This window comes from Scyliorhinus torazame, chromosome 11 (genome assembly GCF_047496885.1).
Source record: "Scyliorhinus torazame isolate Kashiwa2021f chromosome 11, sScyTor2.1, whole genome shotgun sequence".
In the NCBI taxonomy this organism is placed as follows: Eukaryota; Metazoa; Chordata; class Chondrichthyes; order Carcharhiniformes; family Scyliorhinidae; genus Scyliorhinus; species Scyliorhinus torazame.
In genome coordinates, this window is record NC_092717.1 from 108,787,185 (window position 1) to 108,808,981 (window position 21,797).

At 46.3% G+C, this 21,797-nt stretch overlaps 1 protein-coding gene across 12 annotated transcripts in view; it reads right to left on the reverse strand.

Annotated features, from left to right (window-relative positions):
• The window catches only part of sulf1 (sulfatase 1), an 821,278-nt gene that overhangs the window by 356,857 nt on the left and 442,624 nt on the right, over positions 1–21,797 (reverse strand). The window lies entirely within an intron of this gene.

The following is a 21,797-nucleotide window of genomic DNA, read 5'->3' on the forward strand; positions in this document are numbered from 1 at the left end:
TCGAGTTGAAGATTCAGATTAATGGGGATGGATGCAGAGTATCTGAACTTCACTTCATTAATTAACTGACATTGCTCAGTCAGGCTGGATGCAGTTTGGAAGGGAGGGACTCAATTCTGTTGGCAGAGAAATCAATAACTTGGGAGCAACTGGCAACTGATGGAGAGGTTAGATGGGAATTTTCCATCCAGCGTGTGGTGTGACTTAAGAGGCTAACTGCCTGAAGGGGTGGTGGAGGTAGAAAACATAATTTTGGAGGACATTTGGATATGCACTTAATAAATAAATAACCTTTATTGTCACAAGTAGGCTTACATTAACACTGCAATGAAGTTACTGTGAAAAGGGCAGCACGGTGGCTCAGTGGCTAGCACTGCAGTCTCACGGCGCCAAGGTCCCAGGTTTGATCCTGGCTCTGGGTCGCTGTCCCTGTGGAGTTTGCACATTCTCCCTGTGTTGCGTGGGTTTCGCCCCCACAACACAAAGATGTGCAAGGTAGGTGGATTGGGCACGCTAAATTTCCCCTTAATTAGAAAAAAATGAATTGGGTACTCAAAAGTTACTGTGAAATGCCCCTAGTCGCCACATTCCAGCACCTGTTCGGCTTCACAGAGGGAGAATTTAGAATTCTCAGCTGGTACAGGAATTGAACCCGCGCTGCTGGCCTTGTTCTGCATCACAAACCAGCTGTCTAGCCCGCTGAGCTAAACCAGCCCTGTCAGGTACCAGGGCCTTCAGGACTGTGGACCAGAAGCTGGAGGGGGTGATTGGTTGGATGACGCTTAGTCAGGTGTACAGATACGATGGGCAGAAAGGGGCAGGAATTCCTCAAGTGTGTTCAGGAACATTTTCTACAGCAGTTAGGTTTCCAATCCAATGGGAAAGGAGATACGGATAGACCTGCTTGGCCAGGTGGATCAAGTGGCAGTAGAAGAACATTTAGGAGACAGTGATCATCATTTCATAAGGCAATAGAAAAGTACAAAGAACAACCCAAACTAAGAAGAATTAATGGGAAAACTAACTTCAATGGGGATAAGAATGGATTTGGGTCAAATAAATTGGAATCAAAGCTTGGCAGGAAAAACAAAGCTGAACAATGGTCTACCTTCAAAGACAAGATAGTTTCGGCTCAGTCAATGTATATTCCTGCAAGGGGGAAGGGCAGGGCAAACAAATCCCGAGATCCCTGGGTGATAATGAGATAGGGATAAAAATGAAGAAGAAAAGGTGTCCTGATGACACTTGCCAGGTGGATAACCAGACTGAAGATGAAAGATTCAGATGGATTCAAAAGCAAATAAAAGAAGCAAAGACAGAATATGAAATAGACTGGCAGATAACATAAAAGGGAATCCTAAAGTCTTCGGTAAGCATAAAATAATAAAAAGGTTGTAAATGGAGGAATAGGGCCAATTCAGGACTAAAAACGGGTATTTATGCATGGAAGCTGAGATACTAAATGAATACTTTTCATCTGCCTTTACCAAGGAAGAAGATACTACCCAGGCCATGCTGAAAGAGGAGGCTATCAGTACAATACAAGGATTTAAAATTGATAAGGAAGAGATATTAAATAGGCCCTCTGTACCTAAAGTTGATAAAGCACCAAGACCTGATGAGATGCATCCAAGTATACAAGGAAAAGTGAGAGTGGAAATAGCAGAGACATTGGCCACAATTTTCCAATCTTTCTTAGACTCAGGGATAGTGCACAGGACATGAGAATTGAAAATGTTACACTCTTGTTCAAAAAAGTGTAAATATAGACCCAGCAACTACAGCCCAGTGAGTTTAACATTGGTAGTAGGGAAACATCTAGAAACAATAATTCGGAACAAAATTAACAGTCACATGGACAAATGCAGGTTAATTAAGGAAAGCCAGCATGGGTTTATGGAAAAATCTTGTTTAACTTAACTTTCTGGAGTTTTTTGAAGCAGTAACAGAGGGGTTGATGAGTATGACCAGCATGTGGTGTAGAACACATTCATGACGCTGTCGAGGCACCAGAGCATGGCATTCCACGTGGAGCCCTGCGCCGGGCTCGATTTCCAACTGACGCACTTGATCATGCTTGGCGATTCCAGCATCGCTGGACGGAGATACCCGCCCGGTCGTCTCTATTGGTCTGGGGAAATCCAGCCCCATTGTGTTTAAGTCCTTTCATAACCTGATTTCGGCAAGAGTGCTACCAACAGAACCAAACTGACACTGTCAAAGGATTCATTTACCATCAAGGGAGCTTGACTGTTGTAGCATTCAAAATTAGCAAGATAAGGCAAATTATTTATTTTTCCTTCTACCCTCCCTCCCTGATTAGAAAAGAACAATAATACATAAAGAGCGTCAATTGATATCGATCTTGTTGAAATAATTCTCAAATTATTGACTTTGTTGATACACTTTTTATTTTTTTCTCATAACTGTTGCTAAATCCTACAAATATAGTCAAGTGCTGTGAGCTATAAACATCTACGAGCATGCTTTTAAATAAAAGCCACAGCCAATTTCAAGATAAGTGTAACTGTTTCTTCCAAATCAATGGGCAGAGTACAAAACGTCACAGTTGATGAAGTTAACCAGCTTCTGAAACTTTGGCTTTAAAAAGTTCCTTACAATTCTCAAATAATCTACAGTTCAAATATCAAAGCCCTCAAATCAATTGCCAAACTCTTAATCATGACTTTCCCAGGGCTCCAGAGCAGGTCTGCTACTGATGAAGGCTTACACTTTGTAAATCAGGTCAGCAAACTATAATTTGTTCCCCCCAAAGAGCCAGAAAAAATTGCCTGCACTCATTGGTTTTAAATGTTCCTTTACTGCTAATCTCATCCAACTGAATGATATATTTTCTGTTTTAATCAATTGAACTCCTTTCCTCTGTATTTTTGCTAAATTATTATTGGGATGAGGGGAAAAGAACCTGATCACTGGTATCCAAAAAATGCCACTTTGTAAATGACCACTACAAGTTGTACACCAGCACACCGAGTGAGTTGGGCTTTGCCACCTATTGTTCCTTACTGTGTTGCATCCTCAAATCATGCATCAAATGGTGGTGAATGTTAATAATTATTTCCAAAAATTGAACAACCTCCCTACTGCTCATTTGCAATAACAGAATTTGCTACACAGAGCAACAAGTAAAAGTGTGAAAAATTCAGATAAAATATTCTTCACTCTAGTGTGCAGCAATGTCTGACCCAAGTTTTTTATATGGAGATATGGGCAGGGAGTTGATGGGGGGTGGTGCAGAAATTCAACTCTCAGCCATTTATTTTGCAGCAACAAAACAGCAGGAGCACTGGACATTTCCAAGGAAGGCGGCATTCTCATAAAGCCAAAAGCCTGCATGGTGCTGTATGAAGGTGTGCCTGTAAATTTGTGAACATACGAGCAGACAAATTAGGAACAGGAGTAGGCCACTCGGCTCCTCAAGCTTATTCCGCCATTCAATAGGGTCATGGCTGATCTGGTTGTTCCCTCAATCCCAAATCCCTGCTTATCCATGATAACCTTTGACCCCTTGTTAATCAACAATCTATCTAGTTCTGCCTTAGAAATTATTCAAAGACTGCTTCCATTGCCTTTGGAGGAAGAGAATTCTGAAGACTCATTACCCTCTGAGAAAAAAAACTTCTCTTCATCTCCGTCTTATATGAGTGACCCCTTATTTTTAAAAGAATTGCCTAGTTCTAGATTCTTCCACAGGAAGAAACATCCACACCACATCCACCCTACCAATACCCCTCAGGACCTTGAGGGTTTCGGTCAAATCACCTTTTACTCTTCTAACCTCCGAGTGGATGCAATCTAGCCTCTCCAACCTTTCCTTATAAAACAACCCATTCATTCCAGGCATTAGTCGTCTAATGTTTCTAATGCATTTACATCTGAGATAAGGAGACCAGTAGTGTACACTATACTCGAGGTTTGGTCTCACCAATGCCCTGTACAATAGAAGCATATCCTCCCTATTTTTGAAATAGATTCCTCTCACAAGAAACAATAACATTCTATTACCTTTCCTAATTACTTGCTGTACCTGTATACTAGCCTTTTGTGATTCATGCACTAGGACACCCAGGTCCCTCTGCACCTCAGAGCTCTCTAATCTCTCACTCACCATTTAGATAATAAGATTCTTTTTTATTCTTCCTGCCAAAATGAACAATTTCACATTTGCCCACATTATACTCCATTTGCTAGATTTTTGCCCACTCACTGAACCTATCTATGTCCCTTTGTAGCCTCCTTACTTCCTCTACACAATTTACTTTCTTACCTATCTTTGTGTAGTCAGCAACAATATCTCCAGTTCTGCCTAGCTGAAACTGGTGAGCTTTTTTTTTCATAGAATTTACAGTGCAGAAGGAGGCCATTCAGCCCATCGAGTCTACACCGGCTCTTGGAAAGAGCACCCTACCTAAGCCCACACCCCCACAACCCAGTAACCCCACCTAATCCCCAGAACCCCACCCAACACTAAGGGCAATTTTTGGACACTATGGGCAATTTAGCATGGCCAATCCACCTAACCCGCACATCTTTGGACTGTGGGAGGAAACCGGAGCGCCCGGAGGAAACCCACGCACACACGGGGAGGACGTGCAGACTCCGCACAGACAGTGACCCAGGCCGGAATCGAACCTGGGACCCTGGAGCTGTGAAGCAATTGTGCTATCCACAATGCTACCGTGCTGCCCTTTTATATCCACATGACATATAAAACAACATGTGAAAATTATAAGACCCCAAATTTTGGGTACAAATAGGTGGGTCATGCACTGTACACACTCTGTCTAGTTGTACAAGGTGGTCCTTAAAGAGACCACTGGAGTTGCTCAAAAAATTCTTCGGAGATTTAGAGTATGTTTTTTGCAGGGGGAGGGAGTCCGCCGCACAAAAGAATCACCGGCGAACTGCTGACCAATTCAATTATTGTGTCCTAGAATCAGCACAGCAGCTAGCTAATGTTCCGCCTAAGCACAACTAGCAAGCATTGGCAGTGAAGTAACAAAACATGCATATTTCATTTTGGCGATGAGTAACATCCAATGAACTTTCACATAATAATTCTTTCCTGAATGGCACCAGTCTACTTTTCTTTTGTTGTAAATTTCTAGCTTGGTTGCAATGACCTCTGCTAAATGAGGTTTTCAACTTTCAATGGGAAGGGAAATTCAGGGAAACAAATGTTTATATCTGCACTTCAAGCAGGGAGAGATGATAGAATGGGGGTAATGTCACTGGACTAGTAACCCAGAGGCGCAGGCTAATGCTCTAGGGACATAATCAAATTCTACCATGGCAACTGGTGGAACTTAGTTTCAGTTAAATCTAGAATGTGAAGCTGGTCTCAGTAATTGTGACCATGACAACTATTATCAATTGGTGTAAACGCCCATCTGGTTCACTAATGTCTTTACCCTGTCTAGCCTACATGTAATTCCTGGCCCAAGACATGTGGATGACACTTTACTTCCCTCTTAAATGCTCCAGTAGCCACTCAGTCTCAAGGCAACTAGGGATGGGCAACAAGTCTGAGTGATGTTCAGATCCGTGAATAAATAAAGAAAATAAAAGCAAGATGCATTCCCTTGAAACTAATAATGGTGATGTTAGGCAGTTGTCTAATCTCAGTCATGGGTTTGGACACATTCACTATTTTAAAAAATTTAACATGTTTCAACTATGTAGCTGAAACCTACTGAAGGTGTAACTGAGATATGAGGAGATATATTTTTACAAATTTTTTTTTAAATATAAATATTTTATTGAAAATTTTTGGTCAACCAACACAGTACATTGTGCATCCTTTACACAATCCTTCACCGCATTATAGGAAGGACGTGGAGGCTTTGGAGCGGGTGCAGAGGAGATTTACCAGGATGTTGCCTGGTATGGAGGGAAAATCTTATGAGGAAAGGCTGATGGACTTGAGGTTGTTTTCGTTGGAGAGAAGAAGGTTAAGAGGAAACTTAATAGAGGCATACAAAATGATTAGGGTGTTGGATAGGGTGGACAGTGAGAGCCTTCTCCCGCGGATGGAAATGGCTGGCACGAGGGGACATAACTTTAAACTGAGGGGTAATAGATATAGGACAGAGGTAGGTTTTTTACGCAAAGAGTAGTGAGGCCGTGGAATGCCCTACCTGCTACAGTAGTGAACTCGCCAACATTGAGGGCATTTAAAAGGTTATTGGATAAACATATGGATGATAATGGTATAGTGGAGGTTAGATGGCTTTTGTTTCGGTGCAACATCGTGGGCCGAAGGGCCTGTACTGCGCTGTATTGTTCTATGTTCTATGTTCTAATATTATAACAACACAAATAACAATGACCTATTTTATAAACAAAAAATGAATAATTAATAAATAACAAAAATGAAAACTAACCCTAATTGGCAACTGCCTTATCACAAGTAACACTCTCCAAAAATATAATTTAACAGTCCAATATATAATTATCTGTCGCAACGACCTATACATATTATACAGTATATATTAACAACCCTGAGAGTCCTTCTGGTTCCTCCTCCCCCCCCCCCCCCCCCCCCCTCCCCCCGATCCTGGGCTGCTGCTGCTGCCTTCTTTTTTCCATTCCATCTATCTTTCTGCGAGGTATTCGACGAACGGTTGCCACTGCCTGGTGAACCCTTGAGCCGACCCCCTTAGGACGAACTTAATCCGCTCTAGCTTTATAAACCCCGCCATGTCATTTATCCAGGTCTCCACCCCCGGGGGCTTGGCTTCTTTCCACATTAGCAATATCCTGCGCTGGGCTACTAGGGACGCAAAGGCCAAAATATCAGCCTCTCTCGCCTCCTGCACTCCCGGCTCTTGTGTAACCCCAAATATAGCCAACCCCCAGCTTGGTTCGACCCGGACCCCCACTACTTTTGAAAGCACCTTTGTCACCCCCATCCAAAACCCCTGTAGTGCCGGGCATGACCAAAACATATGGGTATGATTCGCTGGGCTTCTCAAGCACCTCGCACACCTATCCTCCACCCCAAAAAATTTACTGAGCCGTGCTCCAGTCATATGCGCCCTGTGTAATACCTTAAACTGAATCAGGCTTAGCTTGGCACACGAGGACGACGAGTTTACCCTGCTTAGGGCATCTGCCCACAGCCCCTCCTCGATCTCCTCCCCCAGCTCTTCTTCCCATTTCCCTTTTAGTTCATCTACCTAGTCTCCCCTTCATCCCTCATTTCCCTATATATATCTGACACCTTACCATCCCCCACCCATGTCTTTGAGATCACTCTGTCCTGCACCTCTTGTGTCGGGAGCTGCGGGAATTCCCTCAACTGTTGCCTCGCAAAAGCCCTCAGTTGCATATACCTGAATGTATTCCCTTGGTGAATGTATTCCCTTGGGGCAACCCATATTTCTCGGTCAGCGCTCCCAGACTCGCGAACTTCCCATCCACAAACAGATCTTTCAGTTGCGTTATTCCTGCTCTTTGCCACATTCCATATCCCCCATCCATTCCCCCCGGGGCAAACCTATGGTTGTTTCTTATCGGGGACCCCCCCAAGGCTCCAGTCTTTCCCCTATACCGTCTCCACTGTCCCCAAATCTTCAGTGTAGCCACCACCACCGGGCTTGTGGTGTAGTTCCTCGGTGAGAACGGCAATGGGGCTGTCACCATAGCCTGTAGGCTAGTCCCCCTACAGGACGCCCTCTCTAATCTCTTCCACGCCGCTCCCTCCTCCTCTCCCATCCACTTACTCACCATTGAAATATTAGCGGCCCAATAATACTCACTTAGGCTCGGTAGTGCCAGCCCCCCCCCCCCCCCCTATACCTGCTACGCTGTAAGAATCCCTTCCTCGCTCTCGGGGTCTTCCCGGCCCACACAAAACCCATGATGCTCTTTTCAATTCTTTTTTAAAAAGCCTTCGTGATCACCACCGGGAGGCACTGAAACACAAAGAGGAATCTCGGGAGGACCACCATCTTAACCGCCTGCACCCTCCCTGCCAGTGACAGGGATACCATATCCCATCTCTTGAAATCCTCCTCCATTTGTTCCACCAACCGCGTTAAATTTAATCTATGCAATGTGCCCCAATTCTTGGCTATCTGGATCCCCAGGTAACGAAAGTCCCTTGTTACCTTCCTCAATTGTAGGTCCTCTATTTCTCTATTCTGCTCCCCTGGATGCACCACAAACAACTCACTTTTCCCCATGTTCAATTTATACCCTGAAAAATCCCCAAACTCCCCAAGTATCCGCATTATTTCTGGCATCCCCTCCGCCGGGTCTGCCACGTATAGTAGCAAATCGTCCGCATATAAAGATACCCGGTGCTCTTCTCCTCCTCTAAGTACTCCCCTCCACTTCTTGGAACCCCTCAACGCTATCGCCAGGGGCTCAATCGCCAGTGCAAACAATAATGGGGACAGAGGGCATCCCTGCCTTGTCCCTCTATGGAGCCGAAAATATGCAGATCCCCGTCCATTCGTGACCACGCTCGCCATCGGGGCCCTATACAATAGCTGCACCCATCTAACATACCCCTCTCCAAAACCAAATCTCCTCAACACCTCCCACAAATAATCCCACTCCACTCTATCAAATGCTTTCTCGGCATCCATCGCCACTACTATCTCCGTTTCCCCCTCTGGTGGGGGCATCATCATTACCCCTAACAGCCTCCGCATATTCGTGTTCAGCTGTCTCCCCTTCACAAACCCAGTTTGGTCCTCGTGGACCACCCCCGGGACACATTCCTCTATTCTCATTGCCATTACCTTGGCCAGGATCTTGGCATCTACATTTAGGAGGGAAATAGGTCTATAGGACCCGCATTGTAGCGGGTCCTTTTCCTTCTTTAAGAGAAGCGATATTGTTGCTTCAGACATAGTCGGGGGCAGTTGTCCCCTTTCCTTTGCCTCATTAAAGGTCCTCGTCAATACCGGGGCGAGCAAGTCCACATATTTTCTATAGAATTCGACTGGGAATCCATCCGGTCCCGGGGCCTTTCCCGCCTGCATGCTCCTAATTCCTTTCACCACTTCTTCTACCTCGATCTGTGCTCCCAGTCCCACCCTTTCCTGCTCTTCCACCTTGGGAAATTCCAGCCGATCCAAGAAGCCCATTATTCTCTCCCTCCCATCCGGGGGTTGAGCTTCATATAATTTTTTATAAAATGTCTTGAACACTCCATTCACTCTCTCCGCTCCCCGCTCCATCTCTCCTTCCTCATCCCTCACTCCCCCTATTTCCCTCACTGCTCCCCTTTTCCTCAATTGGTGTGCCAGCAACCTGCTTGCCTTCTCCCCATATTCGTACTGTACACCCTGTGCCTTCCTCCATTGTGCCTCTGCAGTGCCCGTAGTCAGCAAGTCAAATTCTACATGTAGCCTTTGCCTTTCCCTGTACAGTCCCTCCTCCGGTACTTCCGCACATTGTCTGTCCACCCTCAAAAGTTCTTGCAGCAACCGCTCCCGTTCCTTACTCTCCTGCTTCCCTTTATGTGCCCTTATTGATATCAGCTCCCCTCTAACCACCGCCTTCAACGCCTCCCAGACCACTCCCACCTGGACCTCCCCATTATCATTGAGTTCCAAGTATTTTTCAATGCACCCCCTCACCCTTAGACACCCCCCCTCATCTGCCATTAGTCCCATGTCCATTCTCCAGGGTGGGCGCCCTCCTGTTTCCTCCCCTATCTCCAAGTCTACCCAGTGTGGAGCGTGATCCGAAATGGCTATAGCCGTATACTCCGTTCCCCTCACCTTCGGGATCAACGCCCTTCCCAGCACAAAAAAGTCTATTCACGAGTAGACTTTATGGACATAGGAGAAAAACGAGAACTCCTTACTCCTAGGTCTGCTAAATCTCCACGGGTCTACACCTCCCATCTGCTCCATAAAATCTTTAAGTACCTTGGCTGCTGCCGGCCTCCTTCCAGTCCTGGACTTCGATCTATCCAGCCCTGGTTCCAACACCATATTAAAATCTCCCCCCATTATCAGCTTTCCCATCTCTAGGTCCGGAATGCGTCCTAGCATCCGCCTCATATAATTGGCATCATCCCAGTTCGGGGCATATACGTTTACCAAAACCACTGTCTCCCCCTGTAGTTTGCCACTCACCATCACGTATCTGCCCCCGTTATCCGCCACTATAGTCTTTGCCTCGAACATTACCCGCTTCCCCACTAATATAGCCACCCCCCTGTTTTTCGCATCTAGACCCGAATGGAACACCTGCCCCACCCATCCTTTGCGTAGCCTAACCTGGTCTATCAGTTTCAGGTGCGTTTCCTGTAAGATAACCACATCTGCCTTAAGTTTCTTAAGGTGTGCGAGTACCCGTGCCCTCTTTATCGGCCCGTTCAGTCCTCTCACGTTCCACGTGATCAGCCGGGTTGGGGGGCTTCCTACCCCCCCCCCCCCTTGTCGATTAGCCATCCCCTTTTTCCAGCTCCTCACCCGGTTCCCACGCAGCTATATCTCCCCCAGGCGGTGCCCCCCCGCCCATCTCTCCCATACCAGCTCCCCCCTCTCCCCAGCAGCAGCAACCCAGTAATTCCCCCCTCCCACCCCCCCCCCCCCGCTAGATCCCCCGCTAGCGTAATTACTCCCCCCATGTTGCTCCCAGAAGTCAGCAAACTCTGGCCGACCTCGGCTTCCCCCCGTGACCTCGGCTCGCACCGTGCGACGTCCCCTCCTTCCTGCTTCTCTATTCCCGCCATGATTATCATAGCGCGGGAACCAAGCCCGCGCTTCTCCCTTGGCCCTGCCCCCAATGGCCAACGCCCCATCTCCTCCACCTCCCCTCCTCCCCCCATCACCACCTGTGGAAGAGAGAAAAGTTACCACATCGCAGGATTAGTACATAAAACTCCTCTTTCCCCCCTTTTTAACCCCCCTCTTCGCCCCCCACATTCGCCCCACCACTTTGTTCAAACGTTCTTTTTAATAACCCGCTCATTCCAGTTTTTCTTCCACAATAAAAGTCCACGCTTCGTTCGCCGTCTCAAAGTAGTGGTGGCTCCCTCGATATGTGACCCACAGTCTTGCCGGTTGCAGCATTCCAAATTTTATCTTCTTTTTATGAAGCACCGCCTTGGCCCGATTAAAGCTCGCCCTCCTTCTCCCCACCTCCGCACTCCAGTCTTGATAAACGCGGATCACCGCGTTCTCCCATTTACTGCTCCGAGTTTTCTTTGCCCATCCAAGGACCATTTCTCTATCCTTAAAACGGAGGAATCTCACCACTATGGCTCTGGGAATTTCTCCTGCTCTCGGTCCTCGCGCCATCACTCGGTATGCTCCCTCCACCTCCAACGGACCCGCCGGGGCCTCCGCTCCCATTAATGAGTGCAGCATCGTGCTCACATATGCCCCGACGTCCGCTCCCTCCGCACCTTCAGGAAGACCAAGAATCCTCAGGTTGTTCCTCCTTGCGTTGTTCTCCAGTGCCTCCAACCTTTCCACACATCGTTTCTGATGTGCCTCATGCGTCTCCGTCTTCACCACCAGGCCCTGTATGTCGTCCTCATTCTCGGCTGCCTTTGCCTTCACGACCCGAAGCTCCCGCTCCTGGGTCTTTTGTTCCTCCTTTAGCCCTTCAATCGCCTGTAGTATCGGGGCCAACAGCTCTTTCTTCATTTCCTTTTTGAGCTCTTCCACACAGCATTTCAAGAACTCTTGTTGTTCAGGGCCCCATGTTAAACTGCCACCTTCCGACGCCATCTTGGTTTTTGCTTGCCTTCCTTGCCGCTGTTCTAAAGGATCCACTGCAATCCGGCCACTTTCTCCTCCTTTTTTCATCCGTATCCAGGGGGGATTCCCTTCTGGTTTACCGCACAGTGTTTTTAGCCGTCAAAATTGCCGTTGGGGCTCCTATCAAGTGCCCAAAAGTCCGTTTCACCGGGAGCTGCCGAAACGTGCGACTCAGCTGGTCATCGCCGCACCCGGAAGTCTATTTTTACAAATTTAGAGTACCCAATTCTTTTTTTTCGAATTAAGAGGCAATTTAGAATACCTAATTCTTTTTTTTTTAATTTAGCGTGGCCAATCTACCTACTCTGCTCATCTTTGGGTTGTGGGGCAGAAGCGGGGAGAACGTGCAAATTCCACATGGACATCGGGACCGGGGTCGAGCTCGATATAAGGAGATTTATAATGGGACCGGCGCAATTGCCGCGCATGCGCGGTGGCTCCCTTCACCGCGCCGTCCCCGACGCAACGTGACGTAGGGATACACGGGCCAGCCGGAACAAAAGAGGCCCCCAGCCCGAGAGGCCGGCCCACTGATCGGTAGGCCCCGATCGCGGGCCAGGCCACAGCGGAGGCCACCCGCCTCCGGGGTCGGACCCCCCCCCCCCCCACCACCACCACCACCACCACCAGGCCGTCCCCGGATGCATCCATGACGAGGTCCCACCGGGTAAGAGCAGGTGTGAATGGCGCCAGCGGGACTCAGGTTTTGTTCCGCGGAGAATCGCCGTGGGGGCCGTGCAGAGCGGTCCCTGACCGGTGCCACGCCAACCTGGGCTGAGAGAATCCCGCCCCCTGTCTCTGTTAAAATTGGAAGTGGATAGGTTTGAGGGAGAGTGGTTTCTGCTTTCAGATTTTTTAGAACATTTTTTTTTACAGTCTATCCAGCCCAAATCTTTCTGGGGGTTAAAATATCCTTCTAAACCAATTAAAAGAGATGTGTCACTTTTATGAGTAAGCCTTTGAGAGGGTCCCCAAAAACTAACAATCACATGCATTCGTCACACTGCCAAATTCAAAATGTGGGTACTGTGAAGAGAAATGATATACTGAAGCAGGGTTGTGGTACAGAGTTTGATTAACAACTTGTAAAATCCTGTACGTGAAATAAATTTGCCCTTCTATATTATATTGAATGGGGCAGCTTGTTTCAAATTTTTTCTAAAAACTTTTATTTTACATCAAACATTCCTAATGGGCAATGGTATTAGCAGAGATTAGGGGCGGGATTCTCCCTTTCGGCGGCAGAGTACCGATTCAGGGGCCAACACGGCGCTGGAGCAGTTCACGCCTCTCCAGCCTCCCATTCCAGCGCGAACTGTGCGCCGCGGGATCCGCGCATGCGCAGTGGCGCCGGTGTCAACGAGGACATGAGCAGTGGCGCCGGCGCCAACCTGCGCATGCGCGGTGGCCTCCCTCAACGCGCCGGCCCCGACGCAACATGGCGTGGGAGTTCAGGATTCGGCGCGTAATAAAATAGGCCCGGGGAGCAAGAGGCCAACCCACCGATCGGTAAGCCCTGATTGCGGGCCAGGCCCCATCGGAGGCCCCCCTCCCCACCCTGGGGTGGGAGCTCCCCTCCCCCACCCACAGGCCACCCCTTGACCCTGCACACAAGAGTTCCCACCGGCTGCGACCAGGTGTGGACGGCGCCGGGGAGACTCTGCCTTTTTAGAGCGGCGGCTCGACCCATCCGGGCCGGAGAATCGGCGGCCCGGCCCGCGACCGGCGCCGCGCCAAACGCACCGGCGCCAATTCTCCGCTCTGCGGAGAATCACGTGCTGGCGTCAGTGCGGTGTGGCACGGTTGCGGGGATTCTCTGGCCTGGCCCGCGCGGGGCTGGGAGAATCCCGCCCTAGGAGCTTGTTTATTGGCCTGACCTGTCAGTTACGGTACAGTTTACGAGGTGTGATTTAGCATTGGCAACATGCAAAATTTTTGTTTATTAATCTTGCACTTTTCTCCAATTTGTGTATTTTATGAAGGGAAAACACTTCACGAAGGCTGGATTGAGTTGGTTTTTCGATGGGGTGGAGGATAGATGTGATCGATGTTCGACGGGGGCCCACACCATACGCACATGTTCTGGACGTGCTCTAAGCTGGTGGGCATCTGGAGGTCCTTTCTTGATACTACGTCAGCAATCCTGGGCATTGAGTTGGAGCCTTGCCCACTGGTGGCGATTTCTGGGTTTCAAATGTGCTGGAGCTCCGGGGGGCGGGGGTGGGGGCATAGATCCCGGTCTTTGCCTCGCTTGTGGGAAGGACGCGGATCCTCTTGGGCTGGAGGTCAACTAGACAGCCAAGCGCCTCGGCATGGTTGGGTGACTTTATGGAGTTTTTGTAACTCAAGAATGTCAAGTGTACCGTGAGAGGGTCAGTGGAAGTGCTTTACCATAGATGGCAGCCGTTTATAATGTACTTTAAAGAGTAGGTTGCTGTTATGGGGCAGGGGGAGGGGGAGTTAGTGGTGAGGTTATATTGTTGCAGGGGTAGAGGGGGGTTCTTACTGATGATCTGCATTCCAGAGTGCTTAAGAAGGTGGTTCTGGAGATAGTGGATGCATTGGTGGTCATCTTCCGGGATTCTATAGATTCTGGAACAGTCCCTGCAGATTGGAGAGTAGATAATGTCACTCAAATATTCAAAAAGGGAGATAGAGAGAAAGCAGGGAATTATAGACCAGTAAGCCTAACATCGGTAGTGGGAAAAATTCTTGAATCCATTATCAAGGACTTTATAGCGGAACATTTAGAAAGCAGTGGCAGGATCAGTCAGCGTCAGCATGGATTTATTAAGGGAAATCATGCTTACAAATTTGTTGGAATTCTTTGAAGATGTAACCAGTACAGTCGACAAGGGGTAGCCAGTCGATGTGGTACACTTGGACTTTCTGAAGGCGTAAACCACATAAGAGAGTATTGTGCAAAATTAAAGCGCATGGGATTCGGGGACTTTATTGGGTGGATAGAAAACTGGTTGGCAGCGAGGAAACAAAGAGTAGGAATTAATGGGTCCTTTTAAAATTGTCAGGCAGTAGCTAGTGGATCGGTGCTGGGACCCCAGCTATTCACAATGCATATTAATGATTTGGATGAGGGAATAAAATATAACATCTCAAAGTTTGCAGATGATACCAAGTTGGGTAGGAGGGTGAACTGTGATGAGGATGCAGAGATCCTACAGCATGATCTGGACAGGTTGGGCAAGTGGACAAATCAATGGCAGATGCAGTATAATTTGAATAAGTGTGAGGTTATTCACTTTGGAAGCAAAAACAGGAAGGCAGATTACTACCTGAATGGTTGTAAATTGGGAGAGGAGAGTGTGCAGCGGGACCTGTGTGTCCTTGTGCACCAGTCGCTGAAGGTAAGCATGCAGGTGCAGCAGGCGGTAAAGAAGGCTAATGGTATGTTGGCCTTTGCGAGAGGTTTCGAGTGCAGAAGCAGGGATGTGTTGCTGCAATTATACAGGGCCTTGGTGAGGCCACACCTAGAATATTGTGTGCAGTTTTGGTCTCCTTTTCTGAGAAAGGATGTTCTTGCTCGCGAGGGAGTGCAGCGAAGGTTTACCAGACTGATTCCAGGGATGGCCGGACTGTCATATGAGGAGAGATTCATTATGTTAGGACTGTTCTCGCTGGAGTTCAGAAGAATGAGGAGGAACTCATAGAGACTTTAAAAATTCTAACAGGACTTTCACAGTCTGAGGATTCAGGGTAAACCATTTTGGACAGAGATGAGGAAACATTTCTTCACCCAAAGATTGGTGAGCCTGTGGAATTCATTACCACAGGAAGTAGTTGATGCTGAAACATTGAATATATTCAAGAGGCGGCTGGATATAGCACTTTGGGTGAATGGGATCAAAGGTTATGGGAAGAAAGCAGGATTAAGCTATTGAGTGGGATGATCAGCCATGATTGTGTTAAATGGCGGAGCAGGCTTGAAGGGTCAAAAGGCCTCCCCCTGCTTTTATCTAATATATATCTATGTACTGTTTGGTTGTTATTCTGTGTTACTGTATGCTTTGTATAAAAATGGTTAAACATTATAATAAAAATCGACGGCACATGGTGCAGTGGTTAACACTGGGACTACGGCGCTGAGGACCCGGGTTCGCATCCCGGCCCTGGGTCACTGTCCATGTGGAGTTTGCACATTCTCCCTGTGTCTGCATGGGTTTCACCCCCCACAACCCAAAGATATGCAGGTTAGGTGGATTGGCCACGCTAAATTGCCCTTAATTGGAAAAAAAATAATTGGATACTCTAAAAAAAAATTAAAATTATAATAAAAATATTTCCTGTTATGTGCCAGGCTTTAGAGAACCCCAAAGTGTCGCATTGAGTTCACCTGACCCACAACTTTTCATAGATTGTGGTATGGGGAGCACATGGCCCACTCTACAGGTGTGGTACAGCAGAAATAGAAAAGTATTTTTAAAGCAAAACAATGTTTATTCTATGAACTCAAGTTAACCTTTTTAAAGCATACAGTGAACATCTTAGCAACCATCAATTCAAATACAACCCCCAAAGAATACAACACTAAGTAATCCTTAATAACTTCCCAAACAACATCCAGAAGACAGAAGAAACGCCTTTTAACAGAAGCACATTCGGTTTACATTCACAACTGAGAACATTTATAATTCTGAATTCACCAAATGATCTTGAGATAGTCTTTTCATGGCAGAGAGATCAACAATACACCTGCTCTGTCTGGCTTCAGCTCCAACACTGAAAACAAAACTAAAACACACCCTGCAGCAAACAGCCTAAAACAAAAGTGAAAAGCTGACAGACAGCCCAGCTCCACCCATTCTCTGACATCACTGCAGTAGTAAATGCCTATTTCTTAAAGGGACTCTCACTAAAGATATTTATATACACACCCATTTATAAACACCCATTTCTTAAAGTACTCTCACATGCCACCTCCCCCCAAGAAAAAAAACCCATCAACTTCAAGATGGTTTCATTTTTTACCTTTTCACTATCCTTTAAGAAATGCACACAGTAAATATACTTTTTTGTTTAAAAAAAACACATGCAAACAGGTACAATAATATAGTCCATTTTTGTTCTTCTTCCTCCATCTGAAATCCTTCCTGATTGACAGTCTCTTTGAACAAGAAGGTCTCTGCACGATCTGTCCATTTCTCTACATCTCGGCATGTCTCTTTAAAGTCAGATACTTTAGTTCAATCTGATCACAGAGCCCCTTGTAATTCTCCAACACAGGAGCATTGGTTATCACTGCTTTCAGGCCGTGAAATGCCTGTTGAAAGTCCGCTGTCCACTGAAAATTCAGCAAGTCCATCAGTGGAGCAATCACATTACAAAACATTTGCACAAATGTTCAATCAAATCCACTCAGGCCAAGATATCGCATTATTTCCCTTTGTCTTGAGGGTATCGGAAACTCCTCAAGGAAAGTGACTTGGCCTTTTCCAAATTCACTTTTGGCTAGGTTTATCACCAAACCCGCCTCCTGAAGTCGATTGAATAAATCCATCAGATGTTTTAAATGTTCTGTCCATGTCTGGCTGAAAATTACCAGATTGTCGATGTATACCGCACAATTGGGTAATCCTGAAACAACTTTGTTAGTTAACCGCTGAAATGTGGCTGGGGCGTTTTTCATGCCAAATGGCATAACTTTGAATTGGTATATACCATCCGGAGTCACAAAAGCTGAAATCTCCTTTGCCCTTTCGGATAAAGGTACCTCTCAGTAACCTTTAAGTAAATACAGTTTGGAAATAAAAGCTGATTGTCCCACTTTCTCAATACAATCCTCCAAACGTGGGATAGGATAAGAGTCTGTTCTTGTAACTGCATTCACCTTTCTATAATCCACACACAACCGTTGGGTACCGTCTGGCTTTGGTACCATCACTATGGGTGAGCTCATTTTGGCTGCAACCCACTTCGATTATGCCATTTTTGAGCATGATCTCAATCTCTTTGTTAACCTGTGCCAATTTTAAAGGGTTAAGTGTTTGGATGTTGTTTGATTGGAACAGCATTTACCACATCTACATCATGTATAGCCATTTTAGTACTTCCCAATTTATCTCTTACAAACTTGCCCACGTGATATCAATAACTCTTTCAGGTCAGTTTGTTTTTCCTCTGGAAGGTAACTCAACAATTTAGCCCAATTTTTAAGAACATCCTCGTTTTCCAATTTAATTTGAAGTATGTCAAATTCTAAGTCATCTGGAATTGGTTCGTCACTTTGAGTTAGAATCATTAAAACCTCCTCCTTTTTCTCTCCTTACCTGTCAAAGTACCTTTTAGCATATTCACATGACCCCATACTTGGTGAGTTTTCCTTCTATCCGACGTTTTTACCACATAATTCACCTCACTTAATTTCCTTTCAATTTGATAAGGCCCACAATACCTAGCTTTTAAAGGTTCACCTACCACTGGTAACAATACTAAAACTCTATCTCCACTTGCAAAACTACGAACTTTGGATTTCTTGTCCGCTACCCGTTTCATCACATTTTGTGTAACTTTTAAATGTTATCTAGCCAATTCACTTGCTCTATTTAATCGTTACCTAAAATTTGACACGTAATCCAATAATGTAATTTCTGTTTTCTCACTCACCAAATTTTCCTTAATCAATTTTTATTAAAAAAAACAATTTTATTGAGGTATTTTTGGCATTGTAATCAGTAACAATATACATTAGTGTGCAATTATCAATTACAAAAACATAGTTCCCCCCCGACTCTACACCCTCCCCCCTACTGACGATTAGTTCCCCACGAAGAAGTTGATGAATGGTTGCCACCAGCGGGCGAACCCCGAGAGTGATCCTCGTAAGGTGAACTTGATTTTTTTTCCAAGCCGAAAAAACTTGCCATGTCCGACAGCCATACTTCGGTCTTTGGGGGCTTTGAGTCCCTGCAGGCCAACAGTATTCGTCGTCGGGCTACCAGGGAAGCAAAGGCCACAACGTCGGCCTCTATCCCCTCCTGGACTCCCGGGTCCTCCGACACCCCAAAAATCGCCAGCTCTGGACTCATCGCCACCCTTGTTTTCAGTACCCGGGACATGACGTCCGCAAATCCCTGCCAGTACCCCCTGAGTTTTGGGCACACCCAGAACATGTGGACATGGTTCACTGGTCCTCCCGCACATCTAGCACACTTGTCTTCCACCCCAAAGAATTTACTCATCCAGGCGACCGTCATATGCGCCCAGTGAACTATCTTGTACTGAATCAGGCCGAGCCTGGCACATGTTGCGGTTGCATTTACCGTCCTCAGAGTGTCTGCCCATAAGCCTCACTCCAACTCCCCACCAAGCTCCTCCTCCCACTTGAGTTTCAGTTCCTCGGTCCCTGTGTCCTCCGCTCCCATAAGCTCCTTATAAACATCCAAGACTCTCCCCTCTCCTCCCTCGCCCCTGGAAACTATCCTGTCCTGGATCCCCCTTGGTGGAAGGCGTGGAAAGGACGGGACGTACAAAATCCCGCACCTGCAAGTACCGAAAGTAATTTCCCCCTGCCAGCCCAAACCTCTCCTCCAGCGCCCTCACGCTCGCGAAGCACCCTTCCAGGAACAAGTCGCCCATCCTTCCCACCCCCGCCCTCCACCACGCTCGAAACCCGCCATCCATCTTCCCCGGGACAAATGGGTGGTTGTCGCATATTGGGGACCAGACTGACGCTCCCACTTCCCCCGCATGCTTCCTCCATTGGCCCCAAATCCGCAGAGCCACTACCACTATAGGGCTGGTGGAGTACTTGGCCAGCTGGAGCGGCAGAGGAGCCGTGACCAGGGCTGCCAAGCTGGTGCCCCTGCATGAAGCAGCCTCCACCCGCTCCCAAACCGACCCCGTACCCACCATCCATTTCCTTATCATGGCTATGTTAGCCGCCCAGTTGTAGTTGCTGAGGTTCGGCAACGCCAGTCCCCCCTCGCTACGGTTCTGCTCCAGCATCCCCCTCTTTACGCGCGAGGACTTCCCTGCCCAAACAAATCCGAGGATGATTTTATTGATCCTTTTAAAGAAGGACCGCAGAATGAAAATAGGGAGACACTGCAAAATGAACAGGAATCTTGGGAGGATCGTCATCTTTCCTTAATCAATTTAAGTGGTCCTTTTACCTCATGACCAAAAATTAGTTCGAAAGGACTGAATTTGGTTGACTCATTCGGTTCATCGCTAATTGCAAACAGTACAAATGGAATTTCTTTATCCCAATCCTCTGGATAATCTTGACGATAAGCCCTCAACATTGTCTTTAATGTATGATGCCACCTTTCTAACGCTCCCTGCGATTCTGGATGGTATGCAGTTGATTTAAATTGTTCTATTCCTGAGCTATCCATAACATCTTTGAATAACCTTGAGGTAAAATTTGATCCTTGATCAGATTGTATTTCTGTGGGTAGTCCATATCTGGTAAAGAATTTAAGTAACTCCTCCACAATCTTTTGAGCTGTAATATTACGTACTGGAATGGCCTCTGGAAGCCGAGTAGACACATCCATTACAGTCAAAATATATTGATTCCCACTTTTTGTTTTAGGAAGCGGTCCTACGCAATCAATTAGGACCCTTGTGAAAGGTTCCTCAAATGCTGGAATGGGTATTAAGGGCACTGGTTTTATCACTGCTTGAGGTTTCCCTATCACTTGACATGTGTGACATGATTGACAAAATTTAACTACATCTTTATGTAGGCCAATAAAAATGTTTTTGTATTTTAGCTTGAGTTTTCCTTATTCCCAAATGACCTCCCACTGGTACCTCATGTGCAACTCGCAACACCTCCTTTCTATATCCTACCGGCAATACTACTTGGTGAACTTCTGCCCACTGTTCATCCGCCTGCATATGTAAAGATCTCCATTTTCTCATCAAGACATCACTTTTACGGTAATAATACTCTGGTATACACTCAGATTCCTCTTCCGTGTATGCTTTCTGATACATCCGGTTTATTTCTACATCTTTCTGTTGTAACTCCGCCAATTTTCCTGAACTAAAAATATCCGCCTCATCCTCCACCTGTTCTTGTTCTTTTTCAACCATCTGATCAAAAATTGTTTCTGATAAATGCACTTCAACTTCATCTTTACTCTTTGATTTCTCCTCTTGTCTTAACCTGTGACTTTACGACCTTGTTACCACACAATCCGGAAAAATCCCAGGATATTCATCCTTCAACATTTTCTACTGGCTTATCAACCACAGTAGGCATCACTCCCACCTGTGATCTAGCTATATCATTACCCAAGATAAACTGTACTCCTGAACAAGATAGTTTCTCTATTACTCCTATGACCACTTCACCACTCTTCACTGGACTTTCCAACCTTACCTTATATAATTGAACACTACTCCTCTCACCCTGAATTCCACATATTACCACCTTTTCTGGCAACATTCTTCCCAAACTACATAACTCCTCATCTCTTACCATTAAAGATTGACTAGCTCCTGTATCTCTTAAATTTGTGACTTCTTTACCTGCTCGTCCCGATACACATGAGTAAACTTACCCACACAAGTAAATTCTTTAAAGAGATCTGGCACCTTCTTATCAATCACCTCTTGATCAGGCTGTGCAATCAATCTTTTGCACCTCCTTCGCTTCATTTGGGCTTTCCTTTACCACTTTAACAAACCCCACTGTCTTATCCTGTTTTACCACATTAGCCTTCCCAGTGCTTTTCTTCAACCACCAACACTGTGACTTTACATGGCCTAGTTTATTACAGTGAAAACATTTGAAACTTTTCATTTCTTTTCCACCCTCCTGGATTTCTTTTTTAATCTGAGGTATACTCTCCTTATTATCTTCCATCAGATCACCTTTACCTTTACCACTTGAGTATTTCTCATGTCCCCAGTTTCTATTCCTCACAGGCTGAAACTGATGTTGGAAACCAAGCTTCGATTTATGAACTAATTCATAATCATCTGCCATTTCTGCTGCTAATCTCGCAGTTTTAACTCTCTGTTCTTCCACATGAGTTCTCACTACAGCAGGAATTGAAGTTTTAAACTCCTCCA